This window comes from Saccopteryx leptura, chromosome 6, assembly GCF_036850995.1.
Source record: "Saccopteryx leptura isolate mSacLep1 chromosome 6, mSacLep1_pri_phased_curated, whole genome shotgun sequence".
In the NCBI taxonomy this organism is placed as follows: Eukaryota; Metazoa; Chordata; class Mammalia; order Chiroptera; family Emballonuridae; genus Saccopteryx; species Saccopteryx leptura.
In genome coordinates this window covers 81,584,175-81,597,771 of record NC_089508.1, presented here as the reverse complement: position 1 = coordinate 81,597,771, position 13,597 = coordinate 81,584,175, and positions in this window count along the sequence as shown.

Genomic DNA, 13,597 nt, shown 5'->3' with positions numbered 1-13,597 from the left:
AAAGTACTCACAAAATAGTTCGCTACAATGAACAGGGTAGGGACCCTTTTCATTATTCAAAGGTAACCACCATTGAAAAAACCACCACAGAAGCACATGAGATAAAAAAGATAGCAACAGAGGAAAGATGTATGGAATACAACCAAATAAAAACAAAAGATAGAAAAACAAAAGAGAAGGATCAAACAAGACACAAAACTAACAGAAAGCAAGATATAAAATGGCAATAGGGAACCCACAAGTATCAATAATTACACTAAATGTAAATGGATTAAACTCACCAATAAAAAGGCACAGAGTAGCAGAATGGATTAAAAAAGAAAATCCAACTGTATGCTGCCTACAGGAAACTCATCTAAGTAACAAGGATAAAAACAAATTCAAAGTGAAAGGCTGGAAAACAATACTCCAAGCAAATAACATCCAAAAAAAAGCAGGCGTAGCAGTACTCATATCGGATAATGCTGACTACAAGACAGGAAAAGTACTCAGAGACAAAAATGGCCATTTCATAATGGCTAAGGGGACACTGAATCAAGAAGACATAACAATTCTTAATATATATGCACCAAACCAAGGAGCACCAAAATATATAAGACAGCTACTTATTGATCTTAAAACAAAAACTGACAAAAATACAATCATACTTGGAGACCTCAATACACCGCTGACGGCTCTAGATCGGTCATCCAAACAGAGAATCAACAAAGACATAGTGGCCTTAAACAAAACACTAGAGCACCTGGATATGATAGACATCTACAGGACATTTCATCCCAAAGTGACTGAGTATACATTTTTCTCCAGTGTACATGGATCATTCTCAAGAATTGACCATATGTTGGGCCACAAAAACAACATCAGCAAATTCAGAAAAATTGAAGTTGTACCAAGCATATTTTCTGATCATAAAGCCTTGAAACTAGAATTCAACTGCAAAAAAGAGGAAAAAAATCCCACAAAAATGTGGAAACTAAACAACATACTTTTAAAAAATGAATGGGTCAAAGAAGAAATAAGTGCAGAGATCAAAAGATATATACAGACTAATGAAAATGACAATACGACATATCAGAATCTATGGGATGCAGCAAAAGCAGTGATAAGAGGGAAGTTCATATCACTTCAGGCATATATGAACAAACAAGAGAGAGCCCAAGTGAACCACTTAACTTCCCACCTTAAGGAACTAGAAAAAGAAGAACAAAGACAACCCAAAACCAGCCGAAGAAAGGAGATAATAAAAATCAGAGCAGAAATAAATGAATTAGAGAACAGAAAAACTATAGAAAAAATTAATAGAACAAGGAGCTGGTTCTTTGAAAAGATCAACAAAATTGACAAACCCTTGGCAAGACTTACCAAGGAAAAAAGAGAAAGAACTCATATAAACAAAATCCAAAATGAAAGAGGAGAAATCACCACGGACACCGTAGATATACAAAGAATTATTGTAGAATACTATGAAAAACTTTATGCCACTAAATTCAACAACCTAGAAGAAATGGATAAATTCCTAGAAAAATACAACCTTCCTAGACTGAGTCAAGAAGAAGCAGAAAGCCTAAACAGACCTATCAGTAGAGAAGAAATAGAAAAAACCATTAAAAACCTCCCCAAAAATAAAAGTCCAGGCCCTGACGGCTATACCAGCGAATTTTATCAAACATTCAAAGAAGACTTGGTTCCTATTCTACTCAAAGTCTTCCAAAAAATTGAAGAAGAAGCAATACTTCCAAACACATTTTACGAAGCCAACATAACCCTCATACCAAAACCAGGCAAGGATGGCACAAAAAAAGAAAACTACAGACCAATATCTCTAATGAATACAGATGCTAAAATACTAAACAAAATACTAGCAAATCGAATACAACAACATATTAAAAAAATAATACATCATGATCAAGTGGGATTCATCCCAGAATCTCAAGGATGGTTCAACATACGTAAAACGGTTAATGTAATACACCATATCAACAAAACAAAGAACAAAAACCACATGATCTTATCAATAGACGCAGAAAAGGCTTTCGATAAAATACAACACAATTTTATGTTTAAGACTCTCAACAAAATGGGTATAGAAGGAAAATATCTCAACATGATAAAGGCCATATATGATAAACCATCAGCTAACATCATATTAAATGGCACTAAACTGAAGGCTTTCCCCCTTAAATCAGGAACAAGACAGGGTTGTCCACTCTCTCCACTCTTATTTAATGTGGTACTAGAGGTTCTAGCCAGAGCAATCAGACAAGACAAAGAAATAAAAGGCATCCATATCGGAAAAGAAGAAGTAAAGGTATCACTTTTTGCAGATGATATGATCCTATACATCGAAAACCCCAAAGAATCCACAAAAAGACTACTAGAAACAATAAGCCAATACAGTAAGGTCGCAGGATACAAAATTAACATACAGAAGTCAATAGCCTTTCTATATGCCAACAATGAAACAACTGAGAAGGAACTCAAAAGAACAATCCCCTTCACGATTGCAACAAAAAAAATAAAATACTTAGGAATAAACATAACAAAGAATGTAAAGGACTTATATAATGAAAACTATAAACCATTGTTAAGGGAAATCGAAAAAGATATAATGAGATGGAAGAATATACCTTGTTCTTGGCTAGGAAGAATAAATATAATCAAGATGGCTATATTACCCAAAGCAATATACAAATTTAATGCAATTCCCATCAAACTTCCAATGACATTTTTTAAAGAAATAGAGCAAAAAATCATCAGATTTATATGGAACTATAAAAAACCCCGAATAGCCAAAGAAATCCTAAAGAAAAAGAATGAAGCTGGGGGCATTTCAATACCTGACTTCAAACTCTATTATAGGGCCACGACAATCAAAACAGCATGGTATTGGCAGAAAAATAGACACTCAGACCAATGGAACAGAATAGAAAGTCCAGAAATAAAACCACATATATATAGTCAAATAATTTTTGATAAAGGGGCCAACAACACACAATGGAGAAAAGAAAGCCTCTTCAATAAATGGTGCTGGGAAAACTGGAAAGCCACATGCAAAAGAATGAAACTGGACTACAGTCTCTCCCCCTGTACAAAAATTAACTCAAAATGGATCAAAGATCTAAACATAAGACCTGAAACAATTAAGTACATAGAAGAAGACATAGGTACTCAACTCAGGGACCTGGGTTTTAAAGAGCATTTTATGAATTTGACTCCAATGGCAAGAGAAGTGAAGGCAAAAATTAATGAATGGGACTACATCAGACTAAGAAGTTTTTGCTCAGCAAGAGAAACTGATAACAAAATAAACAGAAAGCCAACTAAATGGGAAATGATTTTTTCAAACGACAGCTCAGATAAGGGCCTAATATCCAAAATATACAAAGAACTCATAAAACTCAACAACAAACAAACAAACAATCCAATAAAAAAATGGGAAGAGGATATGAATAGACACTTCTCCCAGGAAGAAATACAAATGGCCAACAGATATATGAAAAGATGCTCATCTTCTTTAGCTATTAGAGAAATGCAAATCAAAACGGCAATGAGATACCACCTCACACCTGTTCGATTAGCTGTTATTAGCAAGTCAGGTAACAGCAAATGTTGGAGAGGCTGTGGAGAAAAAGGAACCCTCATACACTGTTGGTGGGAATGTAAAGTAGTACAACCATTATGGAAGAAAGTATGGTGGTTCCTCAAAAAACTGAAAATAGAACTACCTTATGACCCAGCAATCCCTCTACTGGGTATATATCCCAAAAACTCAGAAACATTGATACGTAAAGACACATGCAGCCCCATGTTTATTGCAGCATTGTTCACAGTGGCCAGGACATGGAAACAACCAAAAAGCCCATCAATAGATGACTGGATAAAGAAGATGTGGCACATATACACTATGGAATACTACTCAGCCATAAGAAATGATGACATCGGAACATTTACAGCAAAATGGTGGGATCTTGATAACATGATACGAAGCGAAATAAGTAAATCAGAAAAAAACAGGAACTGTATTATTCCATACGTAGGTGGGACATAATAGTGAAACTAAGAGACATTTATAAGAGTGTGGTGGTTATGGGGGGGGGGAGGGGGGAATGGGAGAGTGATAGGGGGTGGGGAGGGGCACAAAGAAAACAAGATAGAAGGTGACAGAGGACAATCTGACTTTGGGTGGTGGGTATGCAACATAATTGAACGACAAGATAACCTGGACTTGTTATCTTTGAATATATGTATCCTGATTTATTGATGTCACCCCATTAAAAAAATAAAATTATATATAAAAAAAAAAAAAAAATGTTCATCGAGGTATTTAATATGTGAAATTACTATTTTGTTCTTAACTTTTCCTTAGTTTATAACTGCAGAGAGTCAGAAAGCATAGCACTCATTCTCTGTAGTTATGGCCTATGAATACATTAAATGAACAATATCATCTTTGTAATTATTTTGATTCCATGTTATGTTTATTCCAGTCACATTTATTAAAATAATGTTGATGTCCGAATAATCTAATAAAATTTAGCTTGTATTTTATAAGGTTTTATTGATTGATTTTTAGAGAAAGGAGAGAGAGAGAGAAAGTGGGGGGAAATGCAGGAAGCATCAACTCTTAGTAGTTGCTCCTCGTATGTGTCTTGACCAGGCAAGCTCAGGGTTTTGAACTGGCAACCTCAGTGTTCCAATTTGATACTTTATCTGCTCTATCACGACAGGCCAAGCTTGGCTTGTATTTTGTATATCTCTTATTCCCTCTATTTTTCTAGGAATTTGTGTATATTGTATTTTATATAAGTACAAGTCTATAATAGATTATAAAGTAAAAATCAAACTGGTCCTTCTCCACAAACATTCCCAGAAACACCAGCAGATTCTCTCCCTCTAGTTTAGACCATTTCTAAGGTGTCTCAAAATCAGCATTCTACTTTTCCTGAATCACTCCTATGCAAACCTACCTTGGACTCTTGTCTGTCTTAGGCATGCCACCCATAATATCAAGATTTAAAAAAAAAATTACGGGCCATACTTGTAACTCATCAAAGTGAAAAAATCAAAATAAATGGCTGCAGTGGGCTGAGGGGGCTCAGGCACGAAGTGAAGAGCACAGGGCTTCTCCAGGGCTTCAGGTCAGCGTCCCCTGTTTCCAAGCAGGAAGTGGGGCCCAGAGTTGTCAGATCCTCAGTTTTCTCAAGAGAAGCCAGAAATTCCAATTTTTAAATGAAAATACACTCATTTAAAAACGTCAAAATGTAACTCAGGTTTTTACGAACCACAAGAACAGCTTAAAAAATGCATCTGTGGGCCAGATTTGGCCGACAAGTCCCCAATCTGAAACTGTTGGGCTCCAAATGCTCTTGCTAGAAAAGGGAAGACCAGGAACTTGAAAAGGGTTTCTTTCAAGTTCAGCCCCTAGATAAATTTTAGCGGTTTCCTATCAGTCTTGTTCCATCCACAGAAAACAGCTGCTGCTGTGATCTAAAGTTTACAGAAGCATTCTCTCTGCCCTAGTCTAGCCCGGGGCACCACCACAATAGGTCTCAGATACCAAAGTGAGTATGAAACAGACCCCCATGTGGAAAATCTATGCAGGACACATTCAGTAAGAGGTCTTGCAACTTGTAGGCTACTTGGCCAGAAAAGGATATAAAAATAAGACACAATGTAGGTAGGAGAGAGCATTTGAGAACCTTTTTGAAGAAAACTGGGTTTGAGTTTCCTCATCCCACTAGCAGGGCAGGGAGGAGGAGAGGTGCTGTTTTCTCCCTCAATTCTAGTTGGGAGAAGGGTGCTCCATGGGACAACTCAGAGAACCTGATATTGTTCCTCACACGGGGAGGAGAGAAGGATTGGTACTCAGTTCATGCATGACACAGTAAAGCCACCTAATAGATTTGACCGTGTGGATTTGGCCTACTCACCCAGTTAGGCAGACCAAGGGAGGCATGAGTCTTTCCACCACATACATATAGGCTCTATGCCTATAATTCACCATCAGAAATTGAGAAAGACCAATGTGCATTCGCTCTCCTGGGATGTCATGTGACTTGACCAGCTGATGTTTATAAAAAGAGTTTAGAGTGCTATATAATTACTGAACGGCATTGTTCTTCCACAGGGCTTTCATGGACCAGATAAATGATAGGGGCTCCCTCTTTGCCTTTGAGGGCCTTTCCCAGCCCCTTCTCCTTTTGTCTGCCCCATCTATAAACTATAAAGTATCTGCCCTGAGATCCTGAGATGGCCTTTCCCATTAAAGCCTTATTATTATTCATGTGCTATGGAAAGAATTCACTTTAGGTCTGAATCCCCTACAAGCTGTGGGAGTGTTCCATCAAACCCAGCACAGTGTAGCAATGATCTCATTCTCTAGAAGGGGTTTCATTTAAAGAAATGCTTTCCCATCCCACTGTGGGGATGGGAAGGTGTAGGGTGAAAGGTGTGATTTGCATTCATTGTAGGGCTCTTAGTACCTGAAAACAAGTGAATGCTGTTTCTGTGCTGGACTCTGCCTTTCCCTTTCCCACCCAGGAGCTCCAAATTCTGTATCTGCCAGATCTCCAAAACCCCAATATCAGTCAAACAATAGAGCTCTCAATTTAAAAACTGTAACTCTGGTTTCAGAGATCTCAGCCAACATCCAAACCCCCTCACCCCCAACTTTTCACAGCACTTACTGCTTGTGTCATAGGTTTGGCACTTGGTTAAATTCAATTTAGCACATAATTATATCCCTGCTCTCACATGTTTTTCTTTCATTGCTTCCATAACTTCAATAACACAGCAAGTCTCTGGACAGCAGAGACCACTTTTCACCTTTCATCAGTGATTCATATACTTAACAAGCAGTGTTAGACCCAAAGCAGACATGCAATAAATATTCGCTGAGTTGAATTGAATACAACAAACCACCAGATTTACCTTCTAATTTGCCCTGCAGTTGATTAGATTAAACTTAGAGAAAAGACATAACCCACTCAGCATTCAAACTTGACCCTCTCTTTTTCACTGCTGGAAAGTCATAAACGTCTTCATTGGGCTTTTGATGGGAAAGGCATGCTATGCCCTAGGCTTCAGCACGGGCATGTCCTGGGGAGAGTCTCTTAATGAGAAATGAGGGTCTGGGTAAATGGTGACCATGACTCATTGTCAAACTGGTATATTAGCTTGGGTGGCTATAATCTCATAGGAAAAGTATTTCTACTCCATTCTGCTCCTTCTCACACTCAAACTTTCTGGATCACTCTGTTGCTATAAGCATCCATACTATTGAATATGTGCTGAGTCCTGGTAGTAAGTGTGGTCCTTGGACCATCAGCAGCAGCAGCACCACCTCAGAGCTTATTGGAAATGCAGAATATCAGGCTGCATCTCAGACTTAATAAATCAGGACCTTTTCAACAAGATCCCCAGGTAAGTCATATTCATGTTAAAATTTAATCAGCCCTGCTCTAGAGAGGGCTATAGGGCATTGTTGTTAAGCAGACAGCTTGGGCCTCTAGGCTAAAGCTGCAGAATAATGTGGATAATCCAGAGAGCTATCCTGATCTCTAAATTATGTTTTCTTCTTCAAAAGGAGAAGTTCAACAAAGAAACAACAGTATCAATGATGTCCAACCCAGAGATAGGCACAGAGCTCAAAAGAAATTTGACGAAGCCAAATAGTAAGCAGGGTATTGTTGATAAGAGTTGTAACCATGAAAACAGTTCCCTATGTCATTCTCTGTCAGTCTGGGGTCATTTATGTTCTAGAGCATCTAGTTCTCAGCACAGTGCTGGTGCAATATACTGAAGTGGGTCTACCCTGTCTCTAAGGTCATATTCTAGTGAAAATCCAAATCTTGCAAGACCTGAAGGCACAACAGCAGCTAAATCCTGAGACAGATGTGTAGAAAACACTACAATGGTTCCCGTTTCTTGGCATAAAACTCTGAACCTCAGGTTTGGTTTAAGTTATTGTAGTCTACTACTAAGCAGGTCCTCTTCCCTCCCTTCTACTTTGGCATGCCCCCTTTGTACAAGTTTCAAGGTCCACCTCAAGTCCCATTTCAGCCACAGCCTCTCCCTGATCATTCCAAAATGCACTGGTGGCATCCTCCAATATGCTCATGTTTAACAATTTCATGGAGACTTTTTTCCTCAACAGGGTTGTAAGTTCCTGGAATGAGGACAACTCATGTATTACATTCTATTCTGCACCTAACCTCTGAACGTTGCAGAGCTTTATAAATCATTAAATATATGAGTAAAGGTCTTCAAAAACTCCATTAGAATTGGCATAATCATCAGCAAATCCTTTCAAAAGGGACTCAAGAGCAGCCCATTATCCTGGAAACCTTCCTTTTACTTCCTAAAAGCCCTATATCCTCCCTACCTACATCATCTCGGTTTGTCTTTGCCCTGGGTAGACTGTCTCCTCTCCAGAGATACTTCTGGGAGAGTCCAAGGGGTGCTCAGTCCAAGGGGCAAACTGTATGTAGTCCAGGTGGTAGGGCTAAAAGGTAACCCTTAAACAAGCCATTCCTCCACTCTCTTGTGACTCTTGGGGAATACTGAGCTAGCATTTCACGATGAGAATGACAGAATGAACCTGGAGAAAATAACAGTAATGACAATCATTTCAGGCTGAGATTGCTCTATAAGGCAAACCATGTTTCTGATCTCCCTCCACTGGGAAATAGCTATGCTTCATAGTTCCTCTGACTATGGTGTTATAAGATGGAAGACAACAATTTCAGACAATTACCAAAGGGATTCCAGTGACCTTTCCTCCTAGGAATATAGTTGTCCAAAGAAATGATGCACATGTTATCAGAGCATCTTTTTTTTTTCACTAGATCAGTGAGTCTTTCTCTTGCATCTATGCTCTCTCACCTAAAGTGGGCCAGTTAGCAATATGGAGACCAGATTCAAAAATAAAATCACTAATCACATTAAATACCTAGTCAAATGAAAATAGCAGGCAGGGATAGAGATCACCAACTATAATTCTATGCTGCCGTGACTTAGCATGAATGTCAGGCTCTTTCCCAGAGCCAGTGAATTCACAGTCAAAGGAATACTACTCACACTGTAGCTTCAGGAATGGGGGTGCTTATGATATTTACAGTGTACAATATGCATGCTGTATGCGGTGGCCTTGAGCCTTCTGCTTCAAATTATCATTTATTCTTTCTAATAAGTATAGAAACATACCTGAAAAACATATATAATATGGGGAAAGTTGGAGCTGGTATTGAGTCATGAAATAAGGAAACTTCAAGTTTTTGCTTTAAGTTGCCTTGAATATAATATATTTTAGAATTATAGACTGAACAGGAACTCTCAGGAGGTATTATATTGTCTCAGGAATAACATTTTACAGATCTAGAAATCACTTTGAGTTTTTCTTTAAAAAACAACCTTGAACCCTGGCCAGTTAGCTCAGTTGGTTAGAGCATCATCCCAAAGAGTAGAGGTTGCCGGTTTGATCCCTGGTCAGGGCACATACAGGCACGGATCAATTTCCTGTCTCTCTCTCTCCTTTCTTCTCTCTTTAAAATCAATAAAACAAACAATAAATAAATAACCTGATCTCCCACAAAAAAAAAATCCTAAAAAGGAATTGCTTAAATTCTACTGAATAATGCAGTCTTGCCTCTTTGCTTATGCCAAGAAATCCTTCCTGATCACTAACCCTCGATTGCTGTCCTGTCACAAATAAATGAACATTCTGTCAAGCACAAAGTCTCAGGCTTTCCACAGTATCCGCGGTCTCAAGCTGTTTGTCAGCACCTTCCTAAGCATAGATGACTCTGTGCTGAAAATATTCCTCGACGTCCTGAACACTTACCCTCGCTCCTCCACTCAGCTTCTCATTGCAGGGAGAAAACTCAGGGGCTGGGTTCTGCAGGTTTGGAATCTAGCAAGAATCTGTGGCAAATATTAGCTGGTTGTTTTTTTTCAATCCACTTTCTATCCATAGCCTAGAAGAAGCTGCACCTGTCTTTGAGATTAGAGAAATGAAGCATGGAACGTGGAGTGGAGGTGATCCTGTCATCTCATGAAGCAGGAATAGGAACTCTCAGTCTCAAAAAAAAAAAGTTTTTATGAAAAAGCAGCGAAAGACTTACCACTTTCCTTTCCCACTTGGTAAAGAAGTCAATGGCCATTTGGTGTTTAAATGAGAACAAAGACCCCAGGGGAGAGAGATGAAAGTAAATATTTGTACTAATGTGTCATTGCATTTTACACAATGAGCCAGCCATCTTTGAAATCTGACAAGTTTCATATCTCCAGGTTGTTCTCTTTCTTTTCTTATTTGCTCTCTTTGGTTGTCAGCCACCCAAGCAGCTGCTGAATACAAGGACACTGAGGGGCATTTGGCCAACATGACCTCAGAAGTATTGACATTGCAATGAGATCGTGATATGATTCAGTTTCTGCATTGCTATAGCTTCTGCCAGCTAATATTCCTATGTGTCCCTTAAGGATGTGGTAAATGTTGGCTTAAGATAAAAAAGCAAAGACAAATATTAGCATGCTACATAAAGGTACTACTTTCCATGAGAGCTTTGCTCCTTAGCACTGGCTGCCTGGATCCCATCATTAAAAGTGTGATTTCATTGGTCTCAAGGGCAGAAACCTGGGCACCATGACTTGTAAGAAGTCCTACAGTGATTCTAATAAGCAGCCACTATTAAGACATACTGCATTCTTGAACTGCCAGATTATTTTGAATTCTATTCAGAACAACAATTAAAATAGGCTTGATGAGTGTGTGCTAGATGGTAAAAGCAGGACCTGCAGAGAATAGGGAAGGGAGTATTTAAAAATAAAGAGAATAGAAAAAGAAATGCTACCCTACCCGAACCTGAAATCTAGTGGAGGAGGCCAAACACCAAATAAGAGTAGCAAAAGCTAAAGCCTGATTAGTACAACAATCCTAGCAGCCCAGGAAAACAATACCACAGGAGACTCAGCAGAAGTTTAGTGAAAATTAGTAAGATCACTAGGTAAGTCCTGCTTCAGAAACTGGATGTGCTACATTTGGGTATGACTGGCACCCCTCTCCCTCCCCGTATGCCTGCAATGACTGGGTGCTATCCTCGGATGCCCTAGGGGATTTCTCTCAGAGATGGGGATTTCCAACTGGCCTAGAGGCTCATGGCAAGCACCCCTGATTGCCACAACCTGGAGAAAGGTGAGCCAGGTGAAGTAAGGCAACCTAGTGATGTCAAAGGAGCCTTTGACTGAACAGGTTCTACCCCCACACTTCCTTATGCCCAGGGGCTCCCATTCCATTCCTGGTTTCCCATCAACTCCTCTCTTCACCAAGTGGGAAGACTGTGCTCCAAACACATGACAATGAATTGAGAAGTGACCACCCCTCAGGTTAACTACCCTTCCTCAGTGACCGAAGGAAAGGCCTCTGCTTCCAGTTAAGAAAATCTGAGGTATTAGAAAGGATCTGAGAGATGGGCACAGAGGAGAGAGGAATAGCTGATCTATGTCCCTCAGAGGCAGAAATGAGGGAGCCAGGGACAGGATCACTACTATGGAGCACTTACAAGTGAGGATGATGTCAATTATCACTGTGTAAAATATCAAGAAAAATGTTGATATTGAAAGCCTCCTAGGATCTATAATCAATCTCATGATAAGAAAAAATTACAATAAGAAAATTGCTAAAAATTATGTATTTTTTCTATTTTGCTATAAATTCTTTATCATAGGTATTTGATTCCCATGAAATAATAATGATGTATATCATTAAACACAATTCACCTTTGAGTCATTTGGTTAGAAAACCAACAACTCTATTCAGGGACGTTTAGTTCTTAAAGCTCTTTGGACCTGTTGCTTCGGTTACAGGTTTACAAAACCCAGGGAGTACTGTTCCTGATAGCTGCTTCACGCTAGGGCCTTTGTCTTCTTCTGCCTCTCTCTTCCCTTGTCAAAACATAACTGTCAGATGTATTTCCAACTATGATAAAATAAGAGGTCAGCAAATCCTCTCCCAAAAAATGAACTATAAAATTGAGTAGAATGTCAAAAACAACCATTTCAGAGCTCTGGAAACTATGCAAAGACAAATGACAAATTGAGAGAAGCATTTAAACACTAATAAAGTGGGTAAGAACAACGGCATTCTGTGGCACTCCGGCCTGGGGCTGCTCCCGCCACCCCTCCAGCTCAGGCAGGGCAGGGCCAGCTATGAAAACAAGCAGCTTCCCTGCCAGAGAGGCTTACTCCTGCCCAGAAATGTCAGTAAAAAGAGCAAGTCTGGTATGAAATAAATGGGGAACCCCACAGCGCTTGTAGCCTAAGGATGTGGTCATAGCTGGGGTAAACAGTAGGATGGCAGGCTAACGTTTAATGGCAGACTAACCTGGACATGAGAGCACCATAGAGGATCCAGATATGACTTCAGGCTGGGAGGACGCTGCACACACACACCAGGGGGACCCATGAGGGGCGGCTTGGGAACGGCCTAACTCTGCACAGGCTCCTGATGCACACCCTGATCTGTCAGCAAAGGGGGGGAGCTCTGCTGGCTGAAGGGGCACAACCTCAGACCAATCACTGGTTGACCACTGAGCTATGCAGACACAGGAACAATCCCTAGGAAGCCAGACTAATAAACCAAAATTAGAATAAAAAAAAACAAAACAAAACTGCCTGACATCATGGAGGAGACAGAATCCGCAGATTAAATCCAGGCAATTTACTAAAACAACTGTAGCAGCAAAAACAAGAAAATGGCAACAACTTTCCGGGAGAAAATATCAGAATATAGAGTTTTACTGTGATAACTTTTCTAAAATGATGTTTTCAACAAAATATACAAGACAGGCAAATAAATAAGATGGTCTGAGCTATCTTCAGGAAAATATCAGTCAATAAAAACTGTCTCTGAGTGGGCCCCGATGTTGGATTTAGCATATGGAGAAATGACCCAAGAGAAAGCAAAATTAAAGAATGCCTGAAGAAAAACAGAACAGAATACCACTGCCCTGTACTGTAGGGCAGCATCAAGCGGTCAGACATGTATGTGAGCAGAGTGTCCGCAGAGAGGATTAGCGCAGGAAAAGTATTTCAAGAAAAAATGGCCATAAATTATAGGCATTTAGTAAAAATCCTGAAAAATAAAGATAAAGAGAAATTCTAAAGGTAAACAGATGAATACTATATAAAGGTACAACAATTAAAATATTGCTGACTTTAGGCCCTGGCCGGTTGGCTCAGCGGTAGAGCGTCGGCCTGGCGTGCGGGGGACCCGGGTTCGATTCCCGGCCAGGGCACATAGGAGAAGCGCCCATTTGCTTCTCCACCCCCACCCCCTCCTTCCTCTCTGTCTCTCTCTTCCCCTCCCGCAGCCAAGGCTCCATTGGAGCAAAGATGGCCCGGGCGCTGAGGATGGCTCCTTGGCCTCTGCCCCAGGCGCTAGAGTGGCTCTGGTCTCAGCAGAGCGACCCCCCGGAGGGGCAGAGCATCACCCCCTGGTGGGCAGAGCCTCGCCCCTGGTGGGCGTGCCGGGTGGATCCTGGTCGGGCCCATGCGGGAGTCTGTCTGTCTCTCCCCGTTTCCAGCTTCAGAAAAAAAAAAA